General features: G+C 45.9%; 1 protein-coding gene across 9 annotated transcripts in view; it reads left to right on the forward strand.

Annotated features, from left to right (window-relative positions):
* PROX1 (prospero homeobox 1) overlaps window positions 1-20273 on the forward strand; it is a 60368-nt gene that overhangs the window by 28715 nt on the left and 11380 nt on the right. The gene's annotated exons all lie outside the window — the stretch shown is intronic.

A 20273-nucleotide genomic window follows, 5' to 3' on the forward strand; every position in this document is an offset into this window, starting at 1 on the left:
GGGGAGTGAGTCCATGGTTTCTAACTTTCATCAGCATTCATTTCCTTTCTGGAAGAAATGGTGTGAGAATTTATACACATTATAAGAATTTAAGTACCTGTTATAAGAGCTCCGTCAACATCTTTGCTTGTCTGTTTCTGCTGTTGTCCTTTTGGGAGGACACCCTTATGGGTTCATTTTGCATACGTGTAGCTTCAGAAGCATACTGCTCTCCGTTCATAAGGTCTTATACACACTTCTGTATGTCTACATCCTACATATTCTAGGTACCTATGAAACAGTAGTGATGATTCCCAGAAAGCAGTATCTTTGCAAAAATAAGAGATGTGTGGCTATGAGTAAGGCATTTCTTTACTGGCTGATGTGATGCCTCAGCAAGCATTTTTCATTGCAACGTGATGACTCTCCATGAGACAACACTAGCGAATCTCCCAGTACCCACAAAGGCATTTTGCTGAGCCTTACTGGCTGGGGCAACAATGGGTGGAGGTGGGAATGTGGCAAGGGTTCTGCAGGCTGAACCTCTGATGATGAAGAGTGGACAGGCTGTGACTTTACCAAGTTGGGCCTTCTCTAGCATCATCGAGGAGGAGAACTTTTCTCCCACATCTGCTTGTGTGGGTACCTTATGTTAGTATTCTTCTTTCCTTACACAGATAGGTAACCCCCAGTGCCTACGAAGTTCTCAACGCTGAAGGAGAGAGGGGCACCTTGGTCTGGCCTTGTCAATAACTAACTGACCCTCGTTGCCCAGCCTCACATCCACTCCTGAAGGGGCCTGAATCCCAGTGGTTTTAGCTGATCTGTTTGGGCAGCTTAGAAAGAACTGACTGTGGAAGCTTAGCAGTGGGAAAGTCATGGTTTTTCCTTGAAAGTTAGACTGTTTATATTGTAAGCCACCCGTTTCTCTTTGATATCAAAGACCAGTGTATTTTTCTTGTCAAATGGGTTATAAGCATGGTTTTTCCTTGGCTGAACATATTAGCATTGAGGATCCTTCTTGTACTTATGCTATGCTTAGTTGCTCAGTTGTGTCCGATTCTTTGTGACCGCATGGACTGTAGCCCACCAGGCTCCTCTCTCCATGGGGATTCTCCAGACTCTTTGCAACCCCATGGACTTTAGCCCACCAGGCTCCTCTGTCCATGGGATTCTCCAGGCAAGAATACTGGAGTGGGTTGCCTTGCCCTCCTCCAGAGGATCTTCCCAATTCAGGGTCAAACTCAGGTCTCTTGTGTTGCAGGCAGATTCTTTATTATCTGAGCCACCAGGGAAGCCCTTTTGTATTTACTGCCTCACTATTTTAAAGTCTCATAACAGAGCACTGCTTTACTATATATACAGAACACCCTAGCAGGTTTCTCCTAAAGCTGAGGCATATGATGATGGCTAAGCAATTTTTTTTTTTTTTTGCCACTCTGCATGGCATGTGGGATCTTAGTTCCCTGACCAGGGATTGAACCTGTGTCCCCTACATGATGACAATGGCTAAATGTTTTACAGAAATCTTATTAAAAGCTTCACTGCTCTGCACCCCCTTTCTGATAAGTCTATTGCTGTCAACTTTGAGCTAAGAGATTCAACGGTATGCTGGTGAACTAATTACAGTTTATTATGATAAATACTCATTTGGCAGCGTGCATCAAGCTTTATAAAAGAATTGCCTGAGATTCATGGGATAGTTTGTGCATTTTTGCTGAGTAACAAACTTGAGAGAACAAATCCTGACAGTACCCATTGGGATTTTTTAGGGTCATTTAAACCTTACCTGGTTGGTTTTAATCCCCTCCTCAGCATAAGGGCCAAAACAGCACAAACAGAGGATGGCTGACATCAAGAGGTACCCAGCAAGCTGCTCCATTTAGCATCATCTAAATCCTCCTTTAATATGATTAACATCTGATATTCCTCTCTTTGTGAATCATATCCACTTCCAGCCAGGCCACCTCTCCTTTATCTGCAGTGTCTATTTTAAGACTGCTTCAGCGCAAAGAGTATGGGGCCCAGGGAGCAGTTTTGTCACTTCTCATGTGACTTCAGACAAGTTATTGGACTATTCTGGGCCTTATTCCTCCTTTGGTAAAAAACTGGACTCCTTCCGGAAATGCGCTAAACACGAGGCAGGAGGTAGCTTCTGCGCTGCCCATTTCACTCACGCCTATGTACGCACATACACAGCCTCACCGCCACTTATGTTCACAAAATGGTTTTTAATTCAGCCTGTCTTTAGTTTTTAATTTAGGAAGTTTGGGGCACGGATTCAGAAAAGCTTCAGATGAGATAATCCTTCTGTGCTGTGCCTTGGTGCGTGGAGGTCAGAGCTTAAGTGAGATGCTTAAAAAGCCACTGGCTTATCGTTGTCACTTTCCCAGTGTGGGCGGTGAGCAGAGGTGAACCCCGCACCTCAAGCCGATACCTCAGCGGCTGTTGTCCTCACTGCTTGACTTTCCCATCTAAGTTTCTCCCCCGAAGATCAAGTCAGATACATCTGTAGTCTGAAATGAGCAAGTGAAGAAGATGGTGAAGCAGAGTACTGCACACCTGGTTTCTCCTTACATTTTTAAACAGAGATGGGGCCTGGTAGAGAGACCGAAGTTACGTCTACATGAAGAGCCAGTCGATTCAAAGGAGTATATTAAACCAACTGAGTATTAGCTGGCCAAGTAGTGAAACATCTTTCTTGATTGCAGTTTTAAATTTCTCAATCAGTTAATCAGTGGCTTGTAGCAATGATGAAATAGCTAGCACGGATTGACTGTTTATTCTGTTTATTGTGCATGTGCGCGTGCTAACTCGCTTCAGTCGCGTCCAACTGTGTGTGACCCCGTGGACTGTAGCCCGCCAGGCTCCTCTGTCCATGGGATTCTCCAGGCAAGAATACTGGAGTGGGTTGCCATGCCTTCCTCCAGGGGACCTTCCCAGCCCAGGGATCGAACCCTCGCCTCCTGGGTCTCCTTCATTGCACCGGATTCTTTACCACTGAGCCTCCGGGGAAGCCCCCTGTTTATCATGGACACTCTTCTAAGTGTTCTACCAATATTAACTTATTTAATGTGAGTACTAATAATGATATGGGTATTAACACAAGGAAAGCTTCAGCTTGCCTAAAGCTTTATACTGTTTTTAAAGTCGCTCTAAGTAAGTGGGAGTAGAGGAGCCAGGGAAAGAGATCAGGGGTAAGGCTGATGCTTCTGTCTCTCGCTACCACTTTCTCCTTCCTTCTTGCTCTCCTCCTACGCTTGTCTTTTTTCAGCTTACTGCTCCATCTCTGCCTCTGTCATAAACTTGCTGGTGGTGCCTCTGTCACCGCAAAGCCCCACCCCGCCCAGCCCCCGCCGCTGATGGCTCTCAAGGCTGGAGAGGCTGCTGACCCCCGGCCTATGGGAAAATTAAGCAGATGGGGAAGGTTTATCACTAGTGTGGAAGGAGTGGCTTGCATCTCCCTCCTCTTCGGGACCCTTGCATTTCCTGGCCTGTGTGAGTCAGGACCTCCTAAGTGACAGGAGAGGCTGTTCTGCCTTTTGTATCAGTTTACACACTTGCCAAGATTCTTGGCACGGCCTTCAGACTTGGGGTGGTGAGAGCCTGAGAAGACCCAGGGGAGGTGGAAGAAGACCCTGTAGGGGGCGGGGAAGGGTGAACCACGCTTTTAGCTTGTGCCCAAGGGAAGAAAGTTGGCTACAGGACAGGAGCCGGGCACCTCCCTCCCAACGCCAGTCTGCGAAGGCACGCGGAGAGGCATGTCCATGACAGGCCGCTTTGCACTGCCGCGTCTCACGTTAAATGAGACTGGCAACAATAAATTTGTCTTTCCAGGTGTTATGGTATGTATTTCCATGCTTCATTCTCACTTCACTTTGAAGAGCTTCCAAAATTGGTTTTTATGGGGAGGGAAAGGAGATTTGGGATTCCTTCCCAGTTTTTAAATCACACCGACACTTCTGACTTTAGAAGCATAGGAGTGCAGTTTTATTACTTCTGTTTCCCTCACAACTCTGGCGGGGAAAGGAGGTGGTACGGCCTGTCAGCTTCCAAGATGCGTTTACACGTTTCTGCAAAGAACTCAACTAAGGCAGCTGATCCGTGTAAGTCACGGAGGTTAAAGGCACTGCTTAAGGAGACCCAGAAGACATCCACTCTGGATTGACTGTGGCAGGCTGGCCTCTGAGAAAGGCTGATCAACCCAGAGATGGGGGGTCTGGCATGGCCTGGGTGTAGGTTGGGAAGAGAATGTGGTGGGCACCTTCATCCAGGCTGAGCCTTCTGACCGTAGGGGCGCGCACATCCAATTGGATTGCTTTTCTGGTTCCCTCACAACTGTGGCCGGAACGAAGGCAAGGCTCACTGTCAGTTTCCAGGCCACCCTGAGCGGCCTTCTCCTTATCCAGTCCTGGAAGCTAGCTCTTCCCTGCCATGATCAGCCAGGCGTCCCCGTGGGCTATCAGTGAGCAACCAATTAACTGCGGGCTGGGTGCAAACTCCGAGGAAGAGGGACCGACTACCCTTGCCCTCGATAAAGACCCAGGGCTTTGGATGGAAAGCTTAGGAGCAAATAGCAAAGAGACCTTGATCCATTGATTAGCAGGCTTGTCAATGTCATTTCCTAAGATACGCATAACTCACGCGGCGGATGCTCCATCCTGCAGTGTGTGGTTTGACTTTTTTTTTCTAGGTGTCACATGACAAGCAGGAAGGGTCCTTCTGCAGGCCTCTCTCTGTGTCTTCTCTCCTTAGGAAGAAAATGGAAAGGCGGGACTCCTCACATCCTTCCCTGCCACCAAAACACACCCCCCCCAACACTTGACGCTTACGCACACACACTGCATCTACTCTCTCCACCAGGCCCACCCCCACTCCCAGCCCACTCCCACCTGCCACACCGTGTGTGTTTAAGAAGATTTAATATATTTGGAAGTCTTTCATTCGCCCTGTCATCTCTTTAAAGAAAAATGGGGACAGGTGGATTTAGGAAGCGCTTCCCTCTGCTCCAAATAGATACTTAAATATGAGTGATCATTTGGAAAACTGGCACAGGAGGGAAACCCTTTTACTCCTCTTGCAGTCTTTTGGCCTCGAAGCTGAGGCGCCATTTAAATGATCGCACAACGCGCTCTTGGTGGGTGGCGAGGAGGGAAAAGAAACCTTTACCGTTTCTTTCCCTGGCAGTGCCCCCACTGACAAGCCAAATTGATCTTTTAAGAGACTAAATGAATGTTCTCTAAATATCTGTACGCACATGGCTGTCTGGGAGCACGCTCCTTGTATGGGATGATTGCCTGAAATTTGAAGGAGGGAGCAGTAAAGGATACCAGACTGGGTGGGGGTGGGGGTGGGGTGGGGGGCAGCGGGGCGGGGGAGGGTGCAGGGCGACGTGTGGACCCCAAGCTTCATTTCTGCACCTCCATCCTTTTGGGATTCAAGGTGTTGATCGGTATAATGAAGCGGGCCCATCGGTTTATCATCTATTTGGTCATGTCGTTGCATTTTTAGCGCCCTGTGTCTTTTTTGTCATCGGGTTACATTCAAGCACAGTAAGATCAACGTTCAAACCTCCTTACTCAACAGCTTTATTAGTTATAGCATTCCATGACCTTTCTCAACATTCTTAAAGAAAAAGATACAGTGTAATGTCGCTTTACTTTGCTTATTGTCCTTTGTTGGGGGGAACAAAGCATTTTCTACAGTGGCTATAGCACATAATTATACGGCTTTCAATGGCAGTGTCTTGGCACATATCGAAGTTCAGAGGAGCCTTTAGAAAAAAAAAAAGATGTTTTGTGGCAGCCTAGGGAGGGTCTCATCTTTCCTTCAGAAAATAGTTCAAGGCTCTTCTGTCAAGCTTCCCTACTTAGAGCTTTTTCTCCTCCTGCTTCATAAAGTTTAAAGCGGATTCAGTGGAGTTCTATGATCTATTTCCTTTGAAAGATTGTTCCTCGGCACAGAGAGGCCCTTTGACTTCAAGAGTTCACAGATTCATGTCTTTAGGTATCATATGTCTGACCTTATCAGTTACTCCATTTAATGTCGGAGAAAAAGTCTCAACTCTTTGTGTTTGTCTGTTTTGCCTCTGTGAAATGATTTGGTGAAAAAGACCATCCTTTTTAACACACCACTGAGAGGCCGTTTCTGCTGCAACCTACCCTGTGGCTTTTCTCTCTTTAAAAAAAAAAAAATTGTCCTTGTGTTTTGTGTATGGATGAGTTCACAGTGAGAATAGAATTATACAAGGGCAGGCGCACACACAAAAAAATCTTTTGCTTTCCTCCCCCACCTCCCCCCACGCCCCCACCCTACCCAGTGATCTATCTATTGGTGGCTGTACCCCAACAGGCAAAGCCATTTAGCAAACACAGAGGGGGCAGCCGCGGTGCTGGGATGGCAGTGGGCTTTTCCCTTGCTTCGACCTACCCCTAAGGCCTTCATAATTAATTGTCCTTCAGAGATGAGGAAAGTTCAGAGACTGTGTGGCATGATGGCCATTGTCTGACATTCAGTTCTCCTTGCCTCGCCTCTTTCTCTGCGCCCCACAAAGGGTTATCAATAGGAGAAAGGGAGCCGGTTCTCCGCTGAGTGCTGCTGGTGGTGGTTGGAGCTTTCAGGGGGTTAGTATCACTGTGTTCCGCCCATCCTGGATTAAATGTCTGTAGAGGTTCTAACCGCCTTTTGAAAAGCAGCCTGTTTGTTTCGCCGAGGTTAAACAGACTCATTTAGCGAACCCCAAGCTTGTTCAGAAGTTGGTGATCCCTTTTCACGTAGCAGATAACATTTTCAATCAAATTTTCCTCACCCCACCCTAACCCTGCCCCCAGGATTTGACTGCACTGTAATTGCTTGGTTCTTTTTCAGCCATAGGGCAGAAAATGGAATGACCATTCACTCACTTCTCTTAACTGCTTCGGTGTACATTTGCCAGAATAAGTGTTTGGGCAAACACACTTTTTGATGAAGCGTCGGACTTTGGTTCTTGAAAGTAGATTATCCCAGTTTTAAAATATTGTTTCACCTTCAGCGATTGCCTCAAGCCAATTATTTGGTAACATGACATAAAACAAATAAAAGCTGTTCCGCATCGCCCCTCCCCCCACCCACCCACCCCTGCCCTTTCAGCTGAGACGCCAAATAAAGACACGCCGTGGAGACAGCTATTTGAAAAGTAAAGGGAAAAGAGAGCCTTGAGTGATTATTATACTACTGTTCCTGTGAAACAGAGGGAAGCCAAGAAAACAAATAGAATCCTTCTTCCTAGGAGCAGTTGAACCAGCACATTAGAGAGGTTTAAGATCACGGGGCAGGAGTGTTCGTGGGGACCTCGAGGTGGAAGGGACCCGTATTGAAAGAGCATCTCCGTGTCCCTCAGAGCTGTGTCTTCTGGAGAAAGGGACCTGCAGGATGCCCAGAAGCAATTCTGTCCGCACCGCTCTTTGAAGATGCTTTCACAACAGACCCTTTGCTTTTTAGAGAGAACCCTGGATCGGGAAGTTGACACAACTAATACAGTCATACCAAAAACGGGGGAGGGGGGTTCATAAAAAATTAAAGTTATTCTTATGAATCTTTCAGTAGAAGCCATGAAAAGGGACAGTAGTGTAGTCTAGGTCCTTTGTGTTGCCAGCCCTTCTTCCGGCCTCTGGGCTATTGTTCTTTCAGCTCCTCAAACAGACTTTCACTTTCAAACTGACAAAAGTCACTTAAAAGCCAGACAGCTGTACTAACACACCCACCTTGTGGAGCAGGAGCCAGGCCAGGTGACGAGGCCGGCTGGGCGACCTTGTTTAAAACGGGCAGGGGCAGCCCCCTCCTGCCTTCGTGTCGGTGTGGGGCTCTTTGAGCTGGACTCTTTATTGCTACTGTGTGGCCCTCACTCCCAGGCTCCCCAAAATATGTCTTGCATTTTCTTTGCAGCGGGAAACCTTCACGACACCCCATGCTCATGTTTATCCCTCAGGCTTGGTGGCTAGGGTCATGGAAGTTAGAGCACAGAGCTTAGCAGCATCAGAGGGAGTCTGACTCAAAACTCTCTCCCTTCTGTTTCTTCCGTTTCTCTCTTTTTCCCAGCCTTTTCCAGCCAGTCCAAACCTCCCCTAAGCTTTTCCGATTTCTGTGGCTTTATCAGGAGTAGCTAGGACTGGAAGAAAAAAAAGAAAGCCACCGGTGATGGGTGATGGGGACAAGCCTCACCTTAGGAAGTGAGACTCCACTAGAGAGAGGTGGGCACGTGGTCGTGCCCGCATCCCAGGCCTCAGGGCGCAGCCGCAGTGGGCCCCGGCAGGTCCTCCTCATGTGTGTATTACAGCCCCCCCTCCCCTGTCACCTTGTGTACAGTCTGGTCTGTGACACTGATGGTGATTATGTCATTATTTTGCTCTGGGGGCCCTGGCACATCTGCAGAGCCCAAGCACATCTTCTTTGTTGCGTTGGCAATCGTCCTGCACCACAAATGCTTCATTAGCCCTGCTGGCGGCCTCCTTGCCAGACGCCAGTGCCCAAATCCAGGCTTCTTTTTGCTCCGTTCTTTTGTGTCGCTGATGATCGAGTATTCATCTTCCTGGTTCTTCCCCCCTTTTCCTCGACTTCTGAACTCCAGATGTCCCGGCATGCTTGCCCAGAGCCTTCAAAAGTGTACCACGCGAAACACGGTGACTCTGCACCCTTGAACCTGACCCCACCCCTTCCCACCTTCCTGGTCTGCCCTTTCCCAAATGAATCCATGTGACTCCGCATAGCGCCCCCAGGGTGAGGACTGACGTTTTCAAACTTGCCCTTTGAAAAGATACCCAGGGATTGCTCCCAGCTTATGGTGTTCCTTAGGGTTAGAATGAAGCATTATTAGATATGGCTTCAAGATGGATACCTTTCTTCTCTAGCCCCACCTCTCCCCACCCCTTCCCTCCCCTTGGCTCTTTTTATTCCCTTCTGTGCATTGCCACATTTTACCAATTTTTCAGTAAGCAGTCTAAAGTGTGAGTACAGAAAATATTCTTCATGCCTTGCCGAGTCATCCGAAAGGTTCCTTTTCTCTGCATGGAATCTTGATCTCCACTCTACCCGGTCCCCAAATCCCCTCCCCCTGCCTCTATCTGCTGTCATACCCTCCCAGCCCCCAGCAACGACCTATTATTAGATATTGAAAGTGACGAATGCATGGCTGTTTAGGAAAGGAACTAAAACATTTCTCTCAAGTTTTCCTCTATGCATTGGATGGAGCCACAGCTTTTGTTAAGGTGTGCTGATTTCTACATTAACTGCAGTAAATTTTAGAGCTTAATATCTTGGGCTGTGATGGGTACTACATAATCGGGATGTTTAATTTCCTCTTAAATGTGAATTAATTGATCTGTGTTAGCGTATTATGAGCAGCCTCTTCAGTAGAGAGTTTAACCAATTTTATCCCCGCACCACTGCAACATAAGACGTTTCCAATGTCTCTATGTTTGAGTAAAATTTAGATTTTAATTTTAAGGTATATATACAAAAGGAAAAAATAAGTTCATAAATTTATTCAGAATCCTAGGACAAAGACCCTAGTAAGAATCGAAGAAAACCCCCTTTGAGGAATGAGTTGCCGTTTCTAGTAGGTTTTCAAGCTTTTCTAGTCACTGAGCCCTGGTCTGAATATTAGGAACAAAGCTAGATCACAAAGGGAGGAGAGAGGTGGGCAGATCATTAGGCCACCAGCCCTGGGCAGGGAGCATGTCAGGAGAGGTGGGTACCTGTCATTGATTGCATCATTTTCAAAAGATTCAGGATGTCCCCAGAACATTCTTAACCTCCCATTATTAGATCATTATGGTTTTATCACCCTTGGGTTTATTTAAACCTTTTATAAAATCTAACTTCATTCTCAGAGTACACCACTCCTCAAGATAATAATTCTCTAAATGTATTACCTGCTGTGAAAATTGTATCTTCTTTTTATGGCTGTTAAAGTGATTTCCCTGGAACTCCAAAGGGGTAGCCCTGGTTAGAATATCCTGGGATTTACGAACAGGACTGGGTCCATATTCTCCATTTCCTTTCTGATTTTATAGACTTTGATCATTACTCCCTCTTAATCTTCATCTCTCCAGATTAAGGAACACTAATCCTTTTTAAAAGTCTAATCTCATACAGTATGTGGGCTGCCCCCATCGTTTCTATAATGCTCTTCCGGCAGGACCATGTTTCGGAGGTACAGTTACAATTCCCGGACAATAAGGGAGAGTTGGAGGGGGCAGCCACATCATGGCTTTATCCCTCACTTCCAATGAGACTTTTTTGATTGTCCCAAAAGTTCATCCTCAGAAGTTGGATTTCTTGAGTAGCATCTCAGTAGCATTTTCTGGTTAAAATGACCCCGTGAGACCTTTTTATGAGACTGTTGGCAAGTATTCCAGCAAATCTGATTGTGTCTACGAAACGTATCCAGCACATAAAAAATGCACAGATCCATCTTGCTGTGCTGATGTTTTCAGTGTTTTGATAGGTACTGGAGTGTTTGACATCATGAAGACACAGCCTTAGCCTTGAGCATGAGTGTCTAAAAATGACCACTAAGGCAAGAAAGCTCTGGTCTCTATATTATGCTCAAGCAGGAAACAAAATGTTCCCTTACAAGAAGGTGTACTTTTATTTATAAAAGCATCACCTTGAGATCTTAAAAGGGAATTCCTTTGGGGAAGTCTTTTCAATGTCTTTGAAAGTGTAAGTGTTAGTTGCTCAGTCATGTTTCTTTGGGAACCCATGGACTGTAGTCCACCAGCCTTCTCTGTCTATGGGATTTCCCAGGCAAGAATACTGGAGTGGGTTGCCATACCCTCCTCTAGGGGATCTTCCCAACCCAGGGATTGGACCTGGGTGTCCTGCATTGTAGGTGGGTCCTTTACCATCTAAGCCACCAGGGAAGCCCTCAATGTCAGAGGTCCTGGACTCATAATAGTGGAACTTAAGAGCCTAGAGTCTTGGAACCAGTCCCTGGGATCAAACCGCAGCACTGACTCTTTTTAGCAGTGAAACCTTGGCAAGTGTCTTACGCTCTCTGTGCCTGTGTCCTCATCTATAAAACAGGGGAAATGATAGTGCCTACCTCACAGAGTTGGTGTGAGAATTAAATGAATGTCCACGAATATATTAGCAGAAAGTAAGTGCTATATAAGCACTTGCTTTCATTCATTAGCAAGCCAAAGAAAAGTTACCTTGCCGCCACGATCAGTAACCCAGCTACTGCATCGTTTCCTACCGATCCTAAACAGGAAAACAAACAAAGCAGAAGAGCAAACAGGGAATTGTCCTTAGAATTGGGACAGAGAGTCAGTGCAAAACTGGTTTTGAAAAGAGAAAGGGATTCCTTCTGCCCCAAGGTTGGCCTTAAAGGTGACAGCAGCCTGCAGGAGCTCTGGGGATCTGGAGTCATGGGTTCCAGATGAGAAGGGCACTAATGAGATGAGAGGCTAAGGTGGAAGGGACCCCGGATTGGGGGTCTGCCCCTGGCAGCACCTGCCTCATTGGGCTCCACTTTGGTCACCTGTAAAGTGATAAGATTAAAGACAGAGCTTTGTTCTAGCTCTGAAATTCTGCAGTTCTAGAATAGAAGACATTCTGTTTTCTCTACACAAGTCCTGTGCATGATGCAAAGCTTTAAGCAGTGACTATGGAGCCCCTGGGAATACAGATGGTGTCCACGTGGAGCCACTTCCACCCCTGGGGCCCTGCTGCAGCTTCATTATCTCAGTAAAACTCTCCAGGGTGCCCAGTTTAGTGTTCTCCCAAGGACCTCTTTGCAGATCTTTCAACGGTGTCCTTGGAGACATGGCAACTCCCTTGCTGGGATTACAGCGATGAATTTTTCAAATTCATAGACAATTTATTGTCATTATATGTGCTGCTCACTTTGTTGTGTTGGCTAGGGCAGCCAAACAGTGAGGACATTCATCTGCAAAGCCCTCATGCCTGTGGGTTTTTTAGGAGATGATACGGACCTGAACAAATGAACAGAGAGCCTGTATACCTGTCCCCACACACGTTCCATCAAGGCCACAATTCAACCCAAACAGCCAGCTTGTGTAATATGTGTTAATTTTTGTAGCATATACAACATCTCCCCTCTTTCAGGACAGAGTTGATTGTTTTAGATGGCATAACTACCTTCACTCTGAGGCTTGGTTGGTAGTTTTTGCAAAAGCAACATCACCCTTTCCTTTAAGCATGTCCCAGATGATCGTAAATCAATCATAAAAGTCTTTTCCACTGGAATTCTGTATGTCTGAATTTGTGGTTGTGAGTGAAGTGAAAGTTGCTCAGTCGTGTTCAACTCTTTGTGGCCCCATGGACTATACAGTCCATAGAATACTGGAGTGGGGAGCCTTTCCCTTCTCCAGGGGATCTTCCCAACCCAGGGATCGAACCCAGGTCTCCCACATTGCAGGCAGATTCTTTACCAGCTGAGCCACCAGGGAAGCCCAAGTTTGTGGTTAAGAGTATCAAATCCTCACACTGGTCTTTTGGATTTGTTTTTTCCATCTTTCTTATGGTAATTATACTAAGCCTCTGTTGTTTTTTTTTTTTTAAGGTTACTTTAACAGTCGAAAGTAAAATCTGGTCCTAAAAATGAAAAGTAGAAGGTAATAACTGGGAACAGATGTGTGGGAGTTTGAGTAGGGATGTAGGCAGAGGGATGATCAGAAGCAGAAGCAGGCTATAGTTTCAAGGCCACTGCATTTCCTTCAATATAGTGTATTTTTCAAAGATTTATGTGTGGTTTGTTTGTTTGTTTGTTTTTTTGGCTGCACTACTTGGCTTGCTGGATCTTAGTTCCCTGGCCAAGGATTGAACCTGCGTCCTTGGCAGTGAAAAGGCGGAGTCCTAACCGCTGGACCACCAGGGAATTCCCAGAGATCTATCAGCTTAAGTGACCTGAAAGTATACGAAAGAATCTGTCTGTAGAGTCCTGAGCTTCCCTCAGCAGCATCCTAAGTCTTCCCACCACAAACATTACCTAAAGACTCATGAGGTTTAGGTACTTTACCAGAGGACTTCCAAAAGTCTCCCAGTGGGTGTCCTTCTGAAATTGACTTTTCTGTCTTTCTGAGCTGTTTACCTTTCTTGAAAAAGGAATGTCAGAGCCCTTCACGAACTCTTAGCTGGCTTAATTTTGTGAATACAAAGGATAATCGTGGAGGAGAAACCCATAGAATTCCCTAGACTACAAAGCAGAATTGTCCTGACTTTTGTGCCTTTCACGCCAGTCCTTGCCCCAAACAGCCTAGATGTTACTGGGGACACTTCAGCAGTTGTCAGCAGAGAGGCGGAGGCTCCCGGAACCCGGTGTTCTCCGGAGCTCTGTTCACGTAGCATCTGCATCTGCCCGCGCCTTCTCTCCTGCTCATTCTGCTCCGTGCTGTTCTTTGTCCTGCCTCAACCCCACCTCCTCAACCCCATTTCTCCTCAGGCTTCTCACTCTTGTTACTCCATCCCCACAAATAAAGGGCACACAGACTGGTTTTCATGTTCGCCTGGGCACAGCTTAATTATGGAGGTAAATCTCTGCAGAAAACAATCACGTAATGCATTCTCCAACGAAACAGGAGTAACTGCGGATTATCTGTGCCCCAGCTTCCCTCTGTGTAATATTGAAGAGCTGATGCCCTGTTGTTTTTGAATAATCTCCCATCCAAGAAGGGCACCAGGCTTGGCCCTATTCATTCCACCACCTCACCCAGTAATGGTAGCAAAAAGTTAAACTTCAGCCTGTCTCGAACTCTGACACAGTTGGCACAACCATTCATGGGGTGACTTGAAGTTAGTGAAGGCTGCGACGTGGCTATCTAGTGCTTATTTTTCCATCGAAGTTGATTCATTACCTGCATCAAGAAGGAGAGATGGAGTCCTCCATTTAGTGCATTTGAATATTTGCTGGCAGGGAAGTGCCTAATGAAAAGCTCCTTGTCAAAGCAGGGCAAGATGGAGGGCCACCTGGTCCTTAGCATCTCTGTGTGTGGCCCATGAACTATTCCCGTAGACACGTGCAGCCTTACCCACATCTGAGGAGTGGTGTGACAATGCAGGTTGAATCTGGGGTAGTCAATCCCAGCTACCCTCCCAGGAACAACTAGTGCGCTGACCCAGTGAGGGACACGGGATTAGAGGAGAATGAAAGAGCTTAAGGCCTTCAGAAAAGTGGCTAGCTCTTAAGTTTGGCTGAGAGCAGGGGTTGGCTCACTGGCTCGCAGGCCCAATCTGGCACTGAGTCTGTTTTTTTATGGCCCTTGCTAAGAATGGTTTTTATATTCGTAAAGGTTGTGAAAAAGAAGGACAATATGCGACAGAGACCAAACCCAGTCCACAAAGCCTGTGCGTTTACTGTCCGACCCTTTGCAGAAGGAGTTTGCCAAGCCCTGCCTGAGGCTTTTTCTGTCTTTGGTAGAACATGAACTCTCAGATCCTTTCTCCTTCTGAAGTTCCAGAACTATGATTCTTTGACGCAAAGTCTCGGTCCAAATCTTACCGAACAACCTACCAGATGAGTAATTCCAGCAGAGAGCTTGCCCTTGTTTTTTAAGATGGGAGAGTATTTTCATAGTTTCTTGGGGATGGAGGGATGGGAGAAAATACTAGACTTTAGTTTTTGATGATTTTTTTTCCTCTGATTTTGTTTTTGTTTTGATTAATGCTTATTTAAACTTGGAGTCACTCTTTGAGACGTGTAGAGTTTGGGAGAGATGAAAAATTAAACTCATTACAGCAAGTAACATGACAATTATTATATTTCTTAATACATACAACGCCAAGACCTCCAAGCATGAGCAAATACACTGGCCACTTTAGGCACATTTGGTGAACCAGATTTCAGGCCTACAAAATAGTTTTGACAGCCTCATAGAGTTTATTACAAAAGCATGTGTCCTTCTGTTCCTAGCAAGCTAGAACTTCCTTTTCTGGGGCTGTGGGAGAGATGGTTTTATTTATCTTGATAGACAAAGTAGCCAGTGGAATGTTTACATAGCTTAAAGTATATACACAAATTATTAACAGGTAGCATGGAAGTGAAGACAGTCTTTTCTATTACTGTGAAAGTCACAATTACTCAAAATGCTTGATTCCAGCACATTTTATCAATTATCAGCATCTGAAAGGTGTAGGAATTTGCTTCTCTGAATATTCTAAATACCGTTCTATTTTCCAAATATCCACTCTTTCCAGGCAAGCAAGAATACTGGAGTGGGTTGCCATTTCCTTCTCCAGGGGATCTTCCCAACCCAGGGATTGAACCCCGGGTCTCCTGCACTGCAGGCAGATTCTTTACCATCTGAGCCACCAGGGAAGCCCCTTCAAAGGTAAATGATTCAAATTCAGATGAGGAAACAAAGAGACCCCTCAGGGCAGCCTCAGCACTTCCTTTGGGCTGCTGAGGAAAGTCCACGTGAGGGGTGATGGCCAGGCCCACTCCGCCCACACCAAAGACCAGAGTCCCCTGCTTGACATCCTTTCCTGTGGCATTCCACTGGCCAGTCAAGGTAAATCCTCAACCTCCCACCTTGCAGCTTCCATGGGACTATTACGTCCTTTTTATTACATTTCCGCCAATGGACCATGTCAACCATATTCTATCCGGACACCACTCTGTCAGCATTTATAAGGACTGGTCGGGCATCGCGGGTTGGCCGGCAGCTTCACTTGGAAGTGTATTCCCACAAGCTCAGTGCAGGTCCCTGCCACAGCGGCAGACGAGAGACAGGCTTTCCTTTTCACCCCTTTTCCTGGTTTTCCCTGCACCTCCTGCAGGCTGGCCAGGAGGACGCTTGAGGCTGCGGCATGGATCTTGCTGTCTCAGGGTCCTTCCCCAGCCCTCTCTCAGGGGTTGCCCCCCAGCTTCTCCCTGGCACATTAACTTGACATTGGTTGGTACTCGCAGAAGAAATAGCTTCCAACAGCTCAAACCTCTGATTCCATACCCACTAGAGATTTTGGCTTTGAGATTTTGGCAAGAAGGTCTGTTTGCCTATCAGGTCAGCATCAGTAAAGATTTCTTTCTTCCTTTCTGTTTTTTTTTTTTTTTAAAGACAAGAATCAATGGACACTGCCCGCAGAGCTCTTTTTCTCGAGACAGTTTAACCCCTTCTCCCAACTACTTGTATTTTCTATTCTGACCACACGTGTGATATTTTGTTTTTCTCTTTTCCTGTGAGACAACCAAAAAAATCTACGCCATGTAAAATTTGAGAGCCAGATCAATTCTGAACCATCTTATCATTTTTAAAGTCTGTTTATCCAGCTTTGTAGGAGAAAGAAACGAGCAGACTGTTTGAAGGCCACATACTTTTCAAACCTTGGTTGCAACACGTTTGCCCCGTTTTGAAACTGTCTTTATCAGGCCGAGAAAACGAAAATCTATTTGACAAAGTGGCACTCTGGCCAGTTTATCTTGCAATATGGCTTTAGCTCACTGAGTCTATTGATTTCCTTAAATTAATGTTTATAGAATGCTACTGAATTTTGCTCAAGAGAACATTGTTCTTTTGAAGGTTTATAAAAAAAATGATACAGACTGTTACTGCCATGTGTTCCTTTGCTTAGACCAAGGAAACATGGTGGGGGGAGGTTTTTTTTGGTTGTTTTGTTTTAAGGACAGCCTTGAACTCTAGCCACTTCCTATAAGCATTTAGTCTTCACATATTCAAGTAGCAAAACACGTAAGTAGGAGGGAGGTGAGCCCACTCTTATGCCTAAAATTTCGTGGGCATCACACTAACCTAATCCTGTGAAAGAAAGTGAAAGTGTCAGTCGCTCAGTCGTGTCTGACTCTTTGAGACCCTATGGACTGTAACCCTCCAGACTCCTCTGTCCATGGGATTCTCTGGGCAAGAATACTGGAGTGGGTTTCCATTCCCTTCTCCAGGGTATCTTCCCTATTCAAGGATTGAACCCAGCTGTCCTGCATCGCAGGCAGATTCTTTACCGGCTGAGCCACTTCGTGGGTATCACACTAACCTGATCCTGTAAGGCCCCTGAAGGCTGAATCTACCTGGAGCATCAGAGTCAGACTTTCGTCCAAAGCTCAGCTGTGGCTAGAGTCTTCCTCGGCCTCATTCGGTGTCGTGTGGGCAAGCAGTTCTGTAGCCACTGCTCCCTGAAAAATCCGTCCTTCCCAACAGAGGTGCGGGCAGCCTGTGAAAACGGCCCAGTCACCATTTGGTGGAAGCTCTTTTTTTTAGTAAATTTATTTACTTTTAATTAAAGGATAATTGCTTCACAATATTGTGTTGGCCTCTGCTGTACATGAATATGAGTGGGCCATCGGTATACCCGTGTCGCCTCTCTCTTGAACCTCCCTCCCACCTCTCACCCCGTCCCACCCCTCTAGGTTGTGACAGAGCACCAGTGTGAGCTCCCTGAGTCATACAGCAAATCCCCATTGGCTATCTGTTCTACATATTGTAGTGTATGTGCTACTGTGTCACTCTCTCCAGGAACTCTTCAAAACACCCTGCTCTTTGATTGGGGTGCTCTGTCCCTAAAATACAAAACCTAGCCTCTAGATGTGACTTTAAAATCAGCTTTCCCAGGGAAGTGTATTTGGCTATTCAGCCCCTGACAAGATTTGCATCAGAATCATGACGTGATGGAAATAAAACTTAGGAGACACACAGCAACTTTTCTCAGCGTGTTGACTCAGTTGATAAAATCTCCCACATGAACCTCCTCAGAGCATCTCTCAGAACACTGGTTTGCACACGTGTATTAATCGCAGTGAACTGTCTCCCAGAAAGTGGGCTTGTCCTTAAGGTTCAAACCACCGCCTTACTTTTGGAAACTGCTTTACACTTTCCAAAGCACATTCATGCTTGTTTTCCCACTGGATCCATCCCCCCTGATGAGAGGGCTTTAGGACACAGTCCCATGGTTCCCTCTGGAAAGCATCCTTTCTGCCCTTCTGAAGAGCCAGCTAGTTCCTGGCTAGTACACACAAAATAAGCGTGTGTGTGACTGTGAAGGGAGACCCCTAGTCACAGTATCTTGTCACCATCTTTCATAGCTCTGAGATTCCCCTCTTCTGCCTCAGGCAGGAAAATTAAGTGAGAGTGAGACGGAGGAGAGGAGCAGCAATAACGTATCTATTCTTGCCTTTTCATTGGATAATCTCAATAAGGAGTTAGTAAAGCATCAGAGTTTATCCATTTGAGTCCACTCTGTCTACAGTCTAAGTCCCCAGCTTGTGCCACTGCTGTCAGGAACTATGTCTCTCCTTGATCAATATTTACTTAACAAATAGCAGGGATGAGAGAGTTTGTTTAGAGGCATCACGTGCACACCAGGGTGAATGAATGCTCGGGAAAGTACCTCAACTTTGTCTCCTTTCCTAGGATCTAGGGGTGTGTGTGTGTGTGTGTGTACGCGTGCATGCCCACATGAGCATGCACATACAGCCCCATACAAATGCCCCTTTTAACTTCTCCAAAGACACGAGTCGTTCAGAAAAATGCCTCGCTGTGTATGATTAGTACATTATTTATCCCATAAGAGAACTCGCAATATCAATTCAGTTTCAAAAAACTCCAGCCCAAAGTTTGCTTCTCCTTTGTGTTCCTATAGAGGTTAAACATTTTGGAAAGGCTCTTAGGATGAATTAGAGGCACGAGCATCTTCCCTTAACCCTTTTCACATGAGTGGAAGGGAGGAAAATGCAGATGGAAACAATACAAGCAGTTTGATAGGGCAACTCTAACTATATATTTCTGATGGCATGACATTTCTTTTTTAAAGAAATCCCAAGGAGAGAAGGAGCTCTTGAGATTTTCAAAGCCACTTAGCCAGTTTTCGGAATCAGATGTGTTTAAGTCTAATAATAAATATGAACACCCTGGTGTTGAAGTTGAGAGAGCTCTACTCTTTCAACTTCACTCAAACAATTGCTTGAAGGCTCAAGTCAGGGCCCTCAATGCAGTTGACTTGGAGGCACCTGGGTCTAGTTTGAGGGGTTTTGTTTCTGTGTGTGGGGAGAGGCTGAGGGGGAAACCGTGGGAGTTATTTATTTATTTGATTTTGTGAATCGGAGTTGTAAAAGCCATCTGAAATATTCATGCAGAATTGTCTGAGAAGCCCGTTTCTGTTTTATTTACTGCACAGTAGACCAGCCACAGCGGATTAGTTCTACAATACCCGTAACAAAAGCCCAACAGCTGATGCATGTGATGTTAGGAGGTGACAAAACAGTTAAAGTATGCTGCTGGCTACAGGCGAGCCGTCAGCAGACGCAGACAAAAGGGTTTGTGACAAGAATAACTCTCTCTCCAAGGCGAGCAGTGAAGAGTATCCAAAATACCAGTACCCTTTTCTCCTTGACATTGTCTTCTTACAGTCAGCACTTTATTGCCCTTTTATAGTATTTTTTAAATGGAGGAGCAAGAAGAAAGTAAACCCAGACACAGAACTAATTCACCAAAATAGTAAACCAAGGTTTTACTTTCTCAGCAGTTAGCCACTTCTGCCCGTACGTAGATTTCCTTTACCATTTCTTCACTGAAGTTTGAAAAAAAAGTTTCAAGGATGAACTGAAAAGATGATCCATCTTGATAAGATTGTCATCTCTTGATTAATAAGCTGGAGAAGCCATGTGAGCCTTTGGTTACTGGAGAGAGGAGCTAGGGAGCGAGGTCTGTGCCTGGTTTATTTTTTGTCCATTTCGGCAAACATCATTCCACTGATGAAATGAAGCCAGTGGACCAGGTTTTAAAGGGGATGGAGGATTGTAAGAGAGCCACAGGGAGCTGTGCAAGGGGCAAGGTTTAGATCCCCAGAAAGAGGCCGATGGATGAGCCTCTGGCCGTTTCAGAGGTGTGAAAAATCAGCTACCCTGTCTCCAGAAAATAGGAGAGGCTGTCTTCTTTTTAACCTTTGTAATTCCCCTTCTATTCTCTCTGACATTCATTCAGCTGCCAAGAGCGTTTGGCAAGGCTTGGGCCAGCGAGCACACTTGCAGTGACCGCTAACCTTGGTATGTCCTGACACTTATGATGAGTGTCTGCAGGACGCAGAAGGCAGGCAGCCTGCTATGTCAGGCTTTTATTATGTGCTGCAGAGGCTAGGGACAGCCAGTTTAATAAAACAAATCATCCTTGAAGGTAAAGCAACTGGGAAGAGGAGGAGGAAGACGGGGGGGAAATGTGTCTTTGCCACTCATTCTAGAAATAAAAAAAAAAAAAAAAAGAGAAGAGCAAAATAAGCACCCACCCAATGCACCGTGTGTGTGTGTGTGTGTGTGTGTGTGTGAGTGTGTGACAACCCAGGCACCCCTGAGCAGA

Source organism: Bison bison, unplaced genomic scaffold (genome assembly GCF_000754665.1).
Source record: "Bison bison bison isolate TAMUID 2011002044 unplaced genomic scaffold, Bison_UMD1.0 scf7180017864322, whole genome shotgun sequence".
In the NCBI taxonomy this organism is placed as follows: domain Eukaryota; kingdom Metazoa; phylum Chordata; class Mammalia; order Artiodactyla; family Bovidae; genus Bison; species Bison bison.